Source organism: Phalacrocorax aristotelis, unplaced genomic scaffold, assembly GCF_949628215.1.
Source record: "Phalacrocorax aristotelis unplaced genomic scaffold, bGulAri2.1 scaffold_144, whole genome shotgun sequence".
Classification (NCBI taxonomy): domain Eukaryota; kingdom Metazoa; phylum Chordata; class Aves; order Suliformes; family Phalacrocoracidae; genus Phalacrocorax; species Phalacrocorax aristotelis.
The window spans coordinates 17,066-29,743 of record NW_027441211.1 but is presented as its reverse complement, the minus strand read 5'-3'; the positions used below and the strand labels follow the sequence as shown (position 1 = coordinate 29,743).

The window sequence follows — 12,678 nt, the reverse complement described above, 5'->3', positions numbered from 1 at the left end:
CCTACAGAGACTGGAACTCAGATTTTTCTCACTAAAAAGCCACTTTATTGCTGGTTTTGTTTAAAATATATTTACAGAGCTTTATTCCAAGCCTAGAAGGAACACACAAGTGCTCCTTCTTCACCTCTTTTCATGAATATTAGGATAAGCTTTGACATATTATCTGTCTGCATTGGACCACTCAAGGATCCCTACCCTTAAGACTGATCTGTAATAGGAATTCTTTTCCCAAAGACAAAAAGTAGCCATTTCAGATACAACTCTTGAGCTGGTAAAATATTCTGTTGTTGCCTTTTTCTTATCTTCAAGTCAAAGGCATGGGGTCAATTGGAAAAAGCTGAAGATGCAGCCCCAAGGACTGGAGAAGGCAACGATGGCATGTGGCTAAAATGAGATGTTTAGATGGAGACACAAGAAATCTCCCCTGAATGTTGTCTCTCCCACAGACTCCTGGGGTAAATGTTGGGGCTCGTTTGGGAAATCAGTTCAGGCCCATCCTTTATGCCAGCCCTTAATCTTTTCCACACCAGTTTCACACTGATGAAGTGAGGAAAATATCACTTCCCCTCACTCTGTTTGCCTTGCCTAATGAGTGTGGGCACAATCCAGGGCAAGGATGGCCTGTTAATCTATCATTATACAATGCCCAAGAAAATCTGGCCTTGATATCAGCTACAATTTTAAAGAGCTGTGTGATTTCAAATATAAGATACTGTAATCCAGGCGATATATAATGAGACTAATAAAAGATGGGTGGATCTCCATTCCTGATCATACTGCTCCACTTCTAGCCAGGTGAGATGAGGTAACTATCTTCACCCCCATGTTTTGTTTTTGCCAGTGCTGTGAGGATTAAAATTGAAGTTTAAAACATGGAGTTGAGTTGGGGTTATGGCTTTTAGCAGGGTTTGAACTGGCAATAGGAGGAGTGCAACAGAGCACTGCAACACACAGAAAATCCTGGGAAGAGAAGAAAAGCAATAGTACATGAGTTTTAGTTTGGAAACAGTGGTGATTCTAGAAAATATTATCAGATATTGAAATAATGAAGTTCAAAAGGGTTACTTAGGAAGGAGAAGAGTTACTGGATATGAAAGCAAAACTGGACAAATATTTAACTACCATCTAAACTACTTGAACCCTGTAATTGCCCCTTCTGCCAGCAATGGCAATACCCAGCACACAACCCTATCTTCCCAAAATCTTGATATCCAATATGTAAGCTTCTTGCTGAACTAATGAACTGCCTTTTCTCCCCTCCCCTCCTCCTGTGTTTCAGGTCTGGATCCGTCACATGTCTCCCTACAACGAGTGCTGCCTGCCGCCAGGGGTGACATGCCCTGAGCCGTTCGCCTTCACCTCCAACGAGACCTGTGTCATAAAATACCCCGACACAATAGTGGACATAGTGGACCCCGACTCACCACCATATTCTGTGATATATCCCGGCCCAACTCTCACCACTTTCCCTCAGCAAACCATAGTGGGATCTACTGCATTGTTTGATATCAGAAATTTACTCTGTTCCAGGGGATCTCATGGCTTTAGGGGCATGTGTGGTTCTGGGACAGCATGTAACTCAGGATTATCGTTTTATGAAACAGGAAACTTTAATCCTTTTTCTCCTCACTTGTCCAAACCATTTTCTTGTAGAACTTGCAGGGCAACCTAAATCCAACATGGATATCTGTGGATTAAGTGAAAAGCAGAACTGAACAGTAAGACAGATCGTGACTAAGTTTATGGATAATGGATTTTAGAAGTGCTGAGCTCCCACAGTTCCCTGTGGAGTCAATAAAAGCATGGCTTCCTGGCAGTAGGCCTGCATGAAGACTAGAAATTCCAAAACACAAGATACTGAAATTTCACTATTGATCTTATTCAAAATTAGGATGAAATAAAAATTAGACTTTTCCAAGAAACAAGATATTCAAAAATATTTTTTTGGTTTGATAAAAATGTATCTCAATAAATTCAAGTTTTTATGCCAACATCGACTTTTATCATCAATTTCTCTCAAAATAAAAAGCATCAAATATTTCAAAATCATACGACTGAAAATATTGGATTCCAAAATGCAATTTTATAAAAATTCATATTCATTCATGTATTTGCTGAACCAGCATTTACCATTAAAAAAAAAATATCAGCTCTACTTGGCATTTCTTAAAATTAGGCATTTGTAAGTCCTTCTTGTGCTTTTTGCTGCTTAGACCCATGATGTAGTGGTTTCCCAGCTTATTGTTCTGCCTATATTTCATCTGATGCACGCTAGGGCTAAAAACCCAACTTCAAGTAACTGTAATAGCAGATTTCTTTGTAAAATACTTCTGATCGAAGAAAAACAATCTATGCAAAATTATGGAACTGGAAATTCATTGTAGACCCTCATGAAGTCCTGGAACTCTTCTGATTATAGCCTATCCATCTAATTATGCGCATGTATATTCAGCTTCTCATTCCCATTAAATATTGTCATGCAGCATGCACTTTTGGGTTTTCCTTTTTTCTCTACGCTTTATTTTTGAACCCTTGTGAGTCCCACTGTAAGTGGCTTTGTCACCTTCCTGAGGCTCAACACCCATGCCAGCATTAACTGAGTCGCCACTCTATATTTATAAGCTATTGCATTTTTCAATAATTCATTCAAACTGCATTTCTGCATGAAAGGAAAGACGCTGCTGTCTCTGGAGGGTGTTGTACCCCACGCGGTGCGGTGCCAGTCCACCTCCAAAGCGGTTCACAGAAAGCTGTCTGGCTGCAGCAGCTTGGAGCACCATGAAGCCTCCTCCATGCTCTTTCCCAGGCTGTGAAGAGTGCAGGTTCCCTGCACAGCAGGTGCAGATACTTTTAATTAATTGATGTACTAGAATGAATTTCCCAGCCTACTCACAAGGCTATGTCACAAAAATAGGACAAAAAATCATTGACCAAGTATGTACAGGCAGCAGCAGGGCACTATTACCCTCTCTCTGGGTCACTCCTTTGGGACAACTTGTGCAAGACTCTGCAATGTGGATACGTGCAACCTAATAGTGCAAAGCATATATATATATATAGGCCAACATACAGTAATAGCTAGGACTAATGAATTATTAGGCTGAACATTAATGTGCTCACATTCCCCCCAAGAGGCACTACAGACCCAGAGGAGTGATTCTGCTTTTAATTATCTATGTTCTGTGACCTAAAGATAAATCACTTTTCCCCCTCCCTCATTATTCTGTGCTTTCAAAATATTTTTTAAAAAGGACAAATATAAGTAGATAATTTTTGGCTGGGCCTGTAGCAGTAAATCCATGAAAAATTACATCGAAGTTCACACCCTTAAGTCAGATACAAAAGCTTCTACCTCCCAAGATTTTAAAACAGAGACCTTTTCCCCATTGTAATTTCATGGGGACTGTGTTTCCAACAGCCCTCCCTGTTCCCCAGGACATTTTTTCTCCATACTAATCAACTCGTGATCTTGGAGTCTGAAAATCAAACCCGCAACTTCTTTTTCCATAAATCAAACCCAACTTCAGATGGCTCCTGTATGATCCTTTCAGTAACAGCAAATATAGTTTTTAGAATGCTTCGTAAACATTAATTATATTTGTACACATGCAGAGCATTGCAAAACTAAGCCTCTGCCTTCAGATTTAGACATCCAGATGTTGAGCAACACCTACACTTTAGAAATACATGTATGAGGATTGCAAGTGTCATTTGCCAGGTGAGATTGTTATTTTGCATTTTTTCAAAAAAATGCTTTTTAAAATTTTAAACACATTGCCCAGTGCATACCCCAGTGCTTTTTAAAGTCCATGGGACAAATCCCAAGCTAGTGGAAGCCAGACATCTCTCTCCCCTTCAGCAATCCAGTATGCATCATGCTCAGTTTGCATTGTGCATGAATACATAATATTCATGTATTTTGAATATCGGTATCCTGTAAGTCTAGCCCCAGGAATATGTCTCCAGTAATGGTCTATTAAACAGCAGATCATCAAGCCAAATGCTAGTAGCTACCATCCACCATTAAAGTTACACCAGCATTTACCACCACCACACCTGTCCTACAGATTTAGACACAATGCTTGTCCTAGCGTCTGTGATGGAGGATCCTTGCTCGTTTGGACCAAAGCCTGCAAAAAGGAGATGGTGTCTGCCCTCTTTTTCTCATCCCCCAGGGTCTGTGCAAAACCTGTGTTGGCCAACACAACCATAAATGATCTGGCGTATATGTACCACATGTAATTTCATTGCAAACACACTCAGCTGCTACGTGGCCCAGACCTCTGGGCGATAGCCATTCCATAAAGGAGGGCAGACACGTGCAGCACTGGTGTCAGTGCTGGGAAGCTCCGCATGGCTGCAGTCTGCGGGACGGGGAAAGATCACTAGGGCCCCGATTGTGTACTAAAATTTTGGTTTTATTCCCTCACACAGTTTCTGTGCAGCCTGGGTTTTGATTTAATCAGATTTATACTCCCCACAACCTTTACCATGGGAAGATTCTCTCTGAGGGTCACCTGGGCAAAAATCATTCCCTGGGAAATCTCCAAGTGTTCTCAAGGAAAGAGTTTTGAAATACCTCCTAAGTGCTTTGTATTGATTTACATAGGCAAAGTACCTATTATAAAGTTAATATCATAAATCAATTTAGATGTCCTGGAATCAGATCTTTACTATCAAGTAGCTATTCATCTAGATCAGGTGCGTCTGATAAGCCTTGGATGTGCAAAGGGATTGTTCATCACTTCAGAAACTTTCCCATGCAGCAGACTCTCCGTTCCCGACTCTCCCTAACATCCTTCTCTTTCCCTCCCTGCTTTCAGAGAGCTTCTATGCGCAGGACCAGGATAGACCGCTTTTGCTATTTACTTTCTTGTTCTTTGCTTATTTTGTAAACTTGCAACTTCTATTACATTGTTCATACCAAGTTTTTCGTCTGCCCTCTCAAGGAATTTTTGAGCAATAACACCTACCTACAGTTAATTAGAAGAAACAAGTTTAAAATCGTCATATTAAACACATTTTTGCTTTTCCTTCACAAAACACTGGAATAAACAAATGGGATTAATCAAACCATACCTTATCAGACTCCTTACGTTCAAATATCAAGTAATAACGTTGCTTTAAATTATGCATAAAAGCTTCATTAATGATATTTTATTAATATAGTCACCATTAGTTCTAACCCTTGAGCTTTGAGTACTTCAATTGCCATTAAAAGTCAGCCCCCCCGGGGCAGGTATGTGGGAGCAGAGGTCCCTGTGCTGTGCACTGGACAGCATTTCTCATCTGTAACCACGCCAGGTCTGAGGTCGGCCAGGGAGGACACAGGATGATTCACATGAGATTTAGCTGCTACACCCAGATTGCTAAAAATACTTCTCTTCCTTCTCCTGCATTAATTTGTTTACATTCCTGTGGTTTGTTCCTGATTAAATAACTTCAGGTTTCCATGCCATAAACTGTCCTTAAAATTTGAGATGAATGTGTGGGATTCCCCTGGGGGGAAAAATTCACTTGTTAAATATATCCTGTTGAAGGCTGAGTGCAAATACTTTCAAAGAACTTTGTGAAGTCTGTACAACATCTTCTACAGGCACCACACTACAGCATTACAAATCAGTGCTTCAGCAAGCTCTGATGCCACACAACTGAAAACTATCCTTTCCTTTTATACACCAAGACTCATTCTGTGTGTTCGCGACTCATTAAGGAACTGCGTTTGAAAGCAATGTTTCAGATCGGCATGCTGCATTTTAGATAACACGACTGAAAGCGACAGGGAGATGGCCAAGCCTGATAAAGCCAGCCTGCACCAGCTGAGCGTCTAATTCTGCATCTCTAACATTTTCTTAGGTCTCTTATGCAACCTCTTGTTCAAAGCAGGATCAACTCTGAATACAGACCATGATGTTGAGGGTCCCCCTTCATGGGCAATTTTTTTTTTTTTTTTCTTTTCCCCCTCCTCCTTATCTCAGTCTGAACCTCTCCTGTTTCAGTTCACACCCATCACCTTTCATTTTCCCACCATCCACAAATGGCCCAGCTCTATCTTCTCCTTAACTTCTGCACACCTGGAATGACAGTTCAGCCTTTTACTTTTGTGCATCTGTTCCTGATCTATAAGTGGTGACAGCAGCTCCTTCTCCACACTTTGACAGGTCAGACTGATGATCCTAGATATGATCCCATTGAAGGACCATCACTTACGTTGTTATTTCACAGCCAACACAACGTAGCTTTCATTTTGATTATGACATTCCAGGTAATATAAAGCAGATGTACACAGTTATAACCCAGTCTGGTCTGCTACACGACAGAAGGAAAACAGTTTGCTACCTACGTGCTGCTGCCTAATGTTGAACAACAAAGAGTTGGGGTGAGTGCTTGGGAAGGGGGTGAGAAAAAGAAAAACTCAGGACAAAAGGGAAAGTGAGGCAGGTTGTGTAATGTCATGTGGGGCAACCAGAGGGAGCTGTGGAGAACAAATATTGCAGAGTTAACTCGGCACCTCGTAAACCCATCTGCATGACTGGTTTCCACCTCTACACCAAGAAACAGGATTAACAAAAGAAAAAAAAAAACACCCCACATGCTGCAATCAGGGAGAGCACACAACATAGGTACCCAAACAGATTTTACATCATGTAAATAATTTAATTTGCTTTCCTGCTCTGTACAAGCCAGCATTTTTATTTTCTTGTACTACATTTCAGTATGGCTCTGGTCAGCGCATGGTGAGGGAGGTGTCTGTCTTCTGCCCTACTCCCTTCCCTCCCTTTTCTTCTGTGCTCCTTCAACATTTATTTCCAAGTTTATCATCCAGTTTACAACTTGTTGATAGTTCTTTGTCGTTTTTCAGTATTCAAAATCTGGTTTAATCCCAGCTAGAAGTGAACAAAAAGTACAAGTCCTGGGTTCTCCTACTGCCCTTAGGGGTTTTTTGCTGGTCTGATAAGCCCTAGAAATGTGTTGGTAAAGACAACGAAAAGCCAGTGAAGCCCAGCACCCCTGTGGGTGTCCTGGCAAGGCTGGGAAGCAAGAAGCCAGCCAGAAATTGCACACATCATGCAGCCATCATGCAAGAACATTTCCCCTTTCTCAAAAGACATTCAGAAAAGGGTCTGTTCCCTTGAGCTGGCAAAAAAAGAAACCACACTTGGAGAAGGCTATCCTTCACCCTATCAAATACCCAGTCCATATACTTATTTTTTTTCCAGTAGCTGTAGAGTTTTGTTAAATCATGCTCCTTCTGCCATAAATTAGGCTTGATGAGGTGTTTCTGGAAACACCCTGCATAATTAAACACCATGGGAATGTTCTGAGGACTGAAAATGTTTCACAAACCCTTAATTATAAGTTGCCTATGCAAATAGTTGTATTATGATAATAGCTGTAGGTGACGCCTAGCATTGGGCAATGGTATCACCTTGAAGGAGTTATATCAAGGTCATTTCTGACATTGTCCTAATTGGACTGTGACTCACTGCCTCGAATTTTGGATTATTCAACTTTCATTTGTAGTTTGTATAAAATCAGAAAGCCAGAGTTTCTGATAGTGGAAAACACATTAGTGTATAGATCCACTAATACATAATTAACTCTTGCTACCAATCTGGACCTATATTTCAGTTCACACTTGCCTAATGGGCAGAATTGTTGCTGATATAATGTGTGTTCAGATGATGTAAGCAAGTAGAGCCCCTTTGAAGTGAAAAGAATGAATGCTGCAGACCTACATTAGCAGAGCATCCATCCACAAGTGTTTTCCTTTGATTTCTTCTTCATTAGCCAGTACTCCTGACTCAGCTTTACAAACAAAAATTCTGTGCTCTGAAGTTGAACAGAACTGGTTTGACCACATAAACCATATCTTAGCTAGGCAAGAGCCATTATTACTGCTGTCCCTGCCTTACAGAGGGATATAATTTTCTAAAACAATTTAAAATTAATAGGTGCTGACAATATTAACATACTATATTGTGGTGTATGCAGTCTGCATTACTCCTTGCCCTGTATTGCCTTTGTTACCTTTGTTAGTCACTCTAAAGTACAACACAAAAACTGGGGGGAGGGAGGGAAATTCTGTATAGTATTGTTACGTTATGGGAGATTTTTGAAAATAGTTTATTACCTTGTATTTAAGGGGCTGCATCTTAATACAACAGCCAGGAATCTGTTCCTAGAGATCTCTTAGACACCATAGAGATCGACTAAAAGGAGAATCCAGCATGCTTAGCTAGAATCCTTTTGTAGGGGTAGATGTCATACTTGCTCTATGCGCTTTAATACCCATGTCGTGCAATCGCAATTTTGGGGTGCATCCGTGAGGGGAGAGGTCTTCCAGATAGAAATTACCAAAGACTTAGAACCAAGAAATATTGAACACCTAGGGAGGAGAAGAAAACAAAATCTAGACTCTATTTTCTGTTGAGTTGTGAGCTCATCTGACATATACGACATTCATCCTACCTTGTTAGGACCAAATCACGAAAACCTGAGGCCACCTGCCGCAGCACATACCAACAGGCTGAACGCTACCCCAGCCAGTGCTGCTGGACTTAACCCTGCCCCTGCGCGCACGGAGGCGCTGCGCGTGGCGAGAGGCTCCTGCGCACGCAGAGGCTCCCTCCGGTGGCAGGGGCCGCTGAGAGGAACTTGTCGAAGGGCACGTGCAGTACACCCATTTTCCCAGAAATCAGTTCACCACACTCACTCTTCCCTCCGGAGGGAAGCTTCAAGCATAAAAATGCCAAGCACATTTAAGCACATTAAAACCACCACCACGGTGTTTATGACATGATGCATTTATGACATTAATTATTCTGATTTTATGAGGCACCCCTAGAGATCCCCTGGGCCGTGGAGATTATCAGGAATATTCTGGAGACATCAGGAAACAAGATTTCAAAGAAGTTCACAAACATCTGTTAGTATGTCATACATGGAAATTATTTTATGTTAATAGTAATAATATCCTAGTGGATTTAGACTCCTCTGACCTCATGCAGAATGATGTAAAACATTTATTTAATCAGTTCCTCATTGTAAGCTCCATAATTGGAGATGGCTTCATTTTTGTTTAAAAAGATAACTCTGTGATAATTTTGCTCTTTAGAGATTTTACACCAGATAATTCCTCTGGCTTAGGTAAGAACACATCCTTAAACTTCTTTAACATTCTATCAGATGAAAAACAAGCCCTGTATTTCTCGAGATTTATCTAGGCAGGGAGACAAATACTAGACATTAGCCTGTATTTCCTGTAAGGAAAGTAAATCTTGTGCATGCTGACACAGTGCCGTTGACATTTCGGAGACTCCCCATGCAGCCATGTTTTTAGCAAAGATAAGTCACCAGAAGTCTATTAATTCTTAGTGTATTTTTAATTCTTAATGAAATCAGTGGAGTAAAACCAGGAAATTTCAAGATGAAAAGAACTTGCAAGTTACCATCTGCATTTTGTATTATTACCTAACTCAGCTGTAGATAATCATAAACAGTGAGCAAAACAATTACTGCAACTACAGGAGTAATACATGCAACAAAGTTTGCTTCATAAGTAATTAAGGCCCTTTATACAAAGGGTGTCTCCGCTCCTCCAGCCAATCTGAGAAAGGGTATAAATACTCTCTCCATGCAAGACTTTCCTACCTACTTCTCTTGACTTGTTCTCTCCGGTACACTGAGTAAGTCCGATTTGACAACTATAAAAACCTTGAGTTTAATTTTGCTTTAGCATGAATTTTGTTAAAATCAGGACTAAACCCTGCATATTCTGACTCTCAGAGACATTAGTAAGCATCCTTCTACAGATGTTTTCTATGCTAGATAAAGGATGTAAAAATAAAAGCAATGGCTTTTTCAATCCTTGGGATGCTTTGGGTTGTTAATTTTATGGGAGAATTCAGACTTTCAATCTCTTAGTTCTGAAGAATTTTCAGAAGAGCTCTGAGAATAGATTTTAATATCGTTTTTGCATATATGGCATGATTTGGGGATTCAGTGTTACGTGGGGGGATTTCACAGATGATTATTGAAGTAAAATTCTTGTTCGAAGTTAGTTCTGTGTATCAGCAGTCAGGCAGCATTGCTGCTGTTCGTTATCTGCCCATCCTTAGCTAATTTAACTGGAGGCACAACAAGCTACGTCAAGTAATGGTAGATACTATTACTTAATATATCTGTAGAAATAAAACTTTGTTTCTAAGTATTAAAACTTTGCTAGCATTTTAATGTGTTTTAACAGAGATTAAGTATTTCTTTTTTTAGGTTAAAAATATGTTGTAACCTAAGGGTATTTGGGGGAAAATGCTATGTATATTTTTTGCCCTTCCCCCTCCCCCCCCCCCCCCCCAAGAATGGTACGTTTGAGGATACTTTTGCTCCCCTCTGAATATAGTTGAGACAAGTAAATAGATCAAAGAGCTTGTTGCCCTGCCCATTCCCCTGTGCCAGCATGCTGCTAGCTCCTGGTGCAAAAATAGCACTGAGTTTCTGAAGTGGAGAAAAGTAGCTTTCAGGATATTTTTACTTTATGCTTGGCAATATAACAGTTCATTTTTTAGAAAGTGTTGCTGGCTACATATTTTAGGATCCTGTGTACTACTTCTCCATAGATAAGACTTACTGTTTTCAGATATTAATTCCAAGTTACCCACCATCTGCCTTAGAAACATTCTGCATTTTCTATTTCTTTATTGTAAGGAGTACTGCAAAGCTGCCATGTCCCCTAGTCCTCATCTTCCTCATGTCCTCAAGGACAGCAGTTCCAATATCCTCCAACACACAGGACTTGACTGAGAATAAAATAAAACTTTTGCCTTGTTCATCACCTTAATGTATCATTGATTTACAGGTTTTAAAAAAAAAAAAACAGTGTGATGCTATATCACGGAGAACTAGATTTTATGGAAATATTTAAACTGAAGAAAGAAAAACACTATTAAATGTGTGTAACCTAGCTGAAGCTGCAATTTTCATATTTAGGTTGACAATATCACCACAATATAAATATTTTAAATCATATGTCTTGCTTATTAAACCAGTTATTTTTAACCCACCTTTTATTCTTAGCCTTTCATTTTTCTGTGGAACGTTTTAGTGTTTGATAATAACAGGAATCTGAAAGAAATCAATATAGGTAATTAAGCAGGCTGCTACGCAGATTACTAAACACTCAGATCTACTGAAAATCCAGATTTTGCCCCCCACACACTCCCTTACACCCCATCTGTGAAACACAGGCTGCAGGAACAGCCGTGAGAAGCTGCATGTGGGAGGAAAAGAGTTGCTGTGGGAACAAGTTCAAACTTGTCTTGAGGAAATATTACAAAGGACTGGCAGGTTTTAGAGCAGATGTCTGTTTTGGAGGCAGCACGCAAAGAAAGGGGAGGATTTTTGCTCCCAGAAGAAGAGAAGTAAAGAGAGCAAGCCTAAAGCAGCAAAATAGAAAGGACAAATAGATGCAGGCTAAGTAAAAGGTGGCAGATACAAGGAAAGGAGCTCAACTGCTGTCTTTATCCAAATGATCACTTGTCTAAAGATCTCTTAGAGCCAAGTTTAAAAGTGACAATAAATAAACACATGGGTTTTCTGATTTTTTTTCCCCTCTCCTAATTCTGCAAATAAACTATAGGCACTCCCCTACCACTGCCTGGCAATGGCTTCCGACCAACTGGTGTGCACCAACCCCTGCGAGGCAAAATGTCCCCAGCCCCTGGCCACCAGCAGCAACGAGCCCTGCGTCGTGGCCTGCGGTGACTCCCGGGTGATTATATACCCACCACCCGTTGTAGTCACCTTCCCAGGGCCCATCCTCACCACCTACCCGCAGCAAACCGTCGTGGGAGCCTCAGAGCCCTCTGAGGTGGCCCTGGCAGAGCCTCCTGCTGCAGCACCTCTGCCGGCAGAGGTGACAGGGAGGCTGGAGGCAGCAGTTGAGAAACTTGCACCCCAGGTCATTGCCCGACCTGAGCCACGGTGTGCCCCAAGATACTCCTACACCTATTCTTCCCAATGGACGCATCCATGCAACTCATATCGCTCCGGGAAACGGTGGACATACTAAGCTCAGCAATGCCTTGCAGAGAACAATTTGAAGAAGCAGCAAAGGAAACTTGAGATGCAAACTGGGGGAGGAGCTGATAGGCACCAGCACAAGTGCTGGGTGTTGCCTGCCTCCAGCTGAAAAGAATGAGAGCAACAAATGCTCAGCACCTGTGAAAGGCAGGTTCATGTGTGCATTTTCTCATTTTGCCTTTAGTTTAGATCTGTTACTCTCTGGCTTTCGAGTTTAGTCATCTGCTTACATCGTGCTTTGTCTTATTTCAGTTATGTTATTGACACTGAACTTAGAGAGGTGACTTAGGATGCTAGAAATTGCACACAGCAACTGCACCAAAGGAGAAAATAACTTTTTTTTTTTTATATAGACTGCATTACTTTGACCCTGGTGATTAACCAGAGCCTTACTGAAAGACCTCTGGAAAGATGGTCTTCATATTCTGTACAATTTTGTTCCAAAATTGTAGAAAAGCTGTCTCTTTCCAAATAAATTTTCTGTACCAAAGTATGTCTTCTGGTTGTCATTACCACGTAATAATTTCCTTCTTCTTTCCCTTGTCGATAGAAATTACAACATATTTATCCTTGGTCATGGGTATTCCATGTTTCTTC

General features: G+C 40.8%; 1 long non-coding RNA gene across 1 annotated transcript; it reads right to left on the bottom strand.

The window, feature by feature from the left end:
* Positions 1-5,959: 5,959 nt before the first annotated feature.
* LOC142051107 (uncharacterized) lies at positions 5,960-12,128 on the bottom strand. The gene is made up of 3 exons (XR_012658298.1): positions 11,831-12,128; positions 11,064-11,124; positions 5,960-8,389 (listed from the first exon to the last, which is right to left on the bottom strand). It is a non-coding gene; the product is annotated as an uncharacterized LOC142051107 (long non-coding RNA).
* Positions 12,129-12,678: the final 550 nt, after the last annotated feature.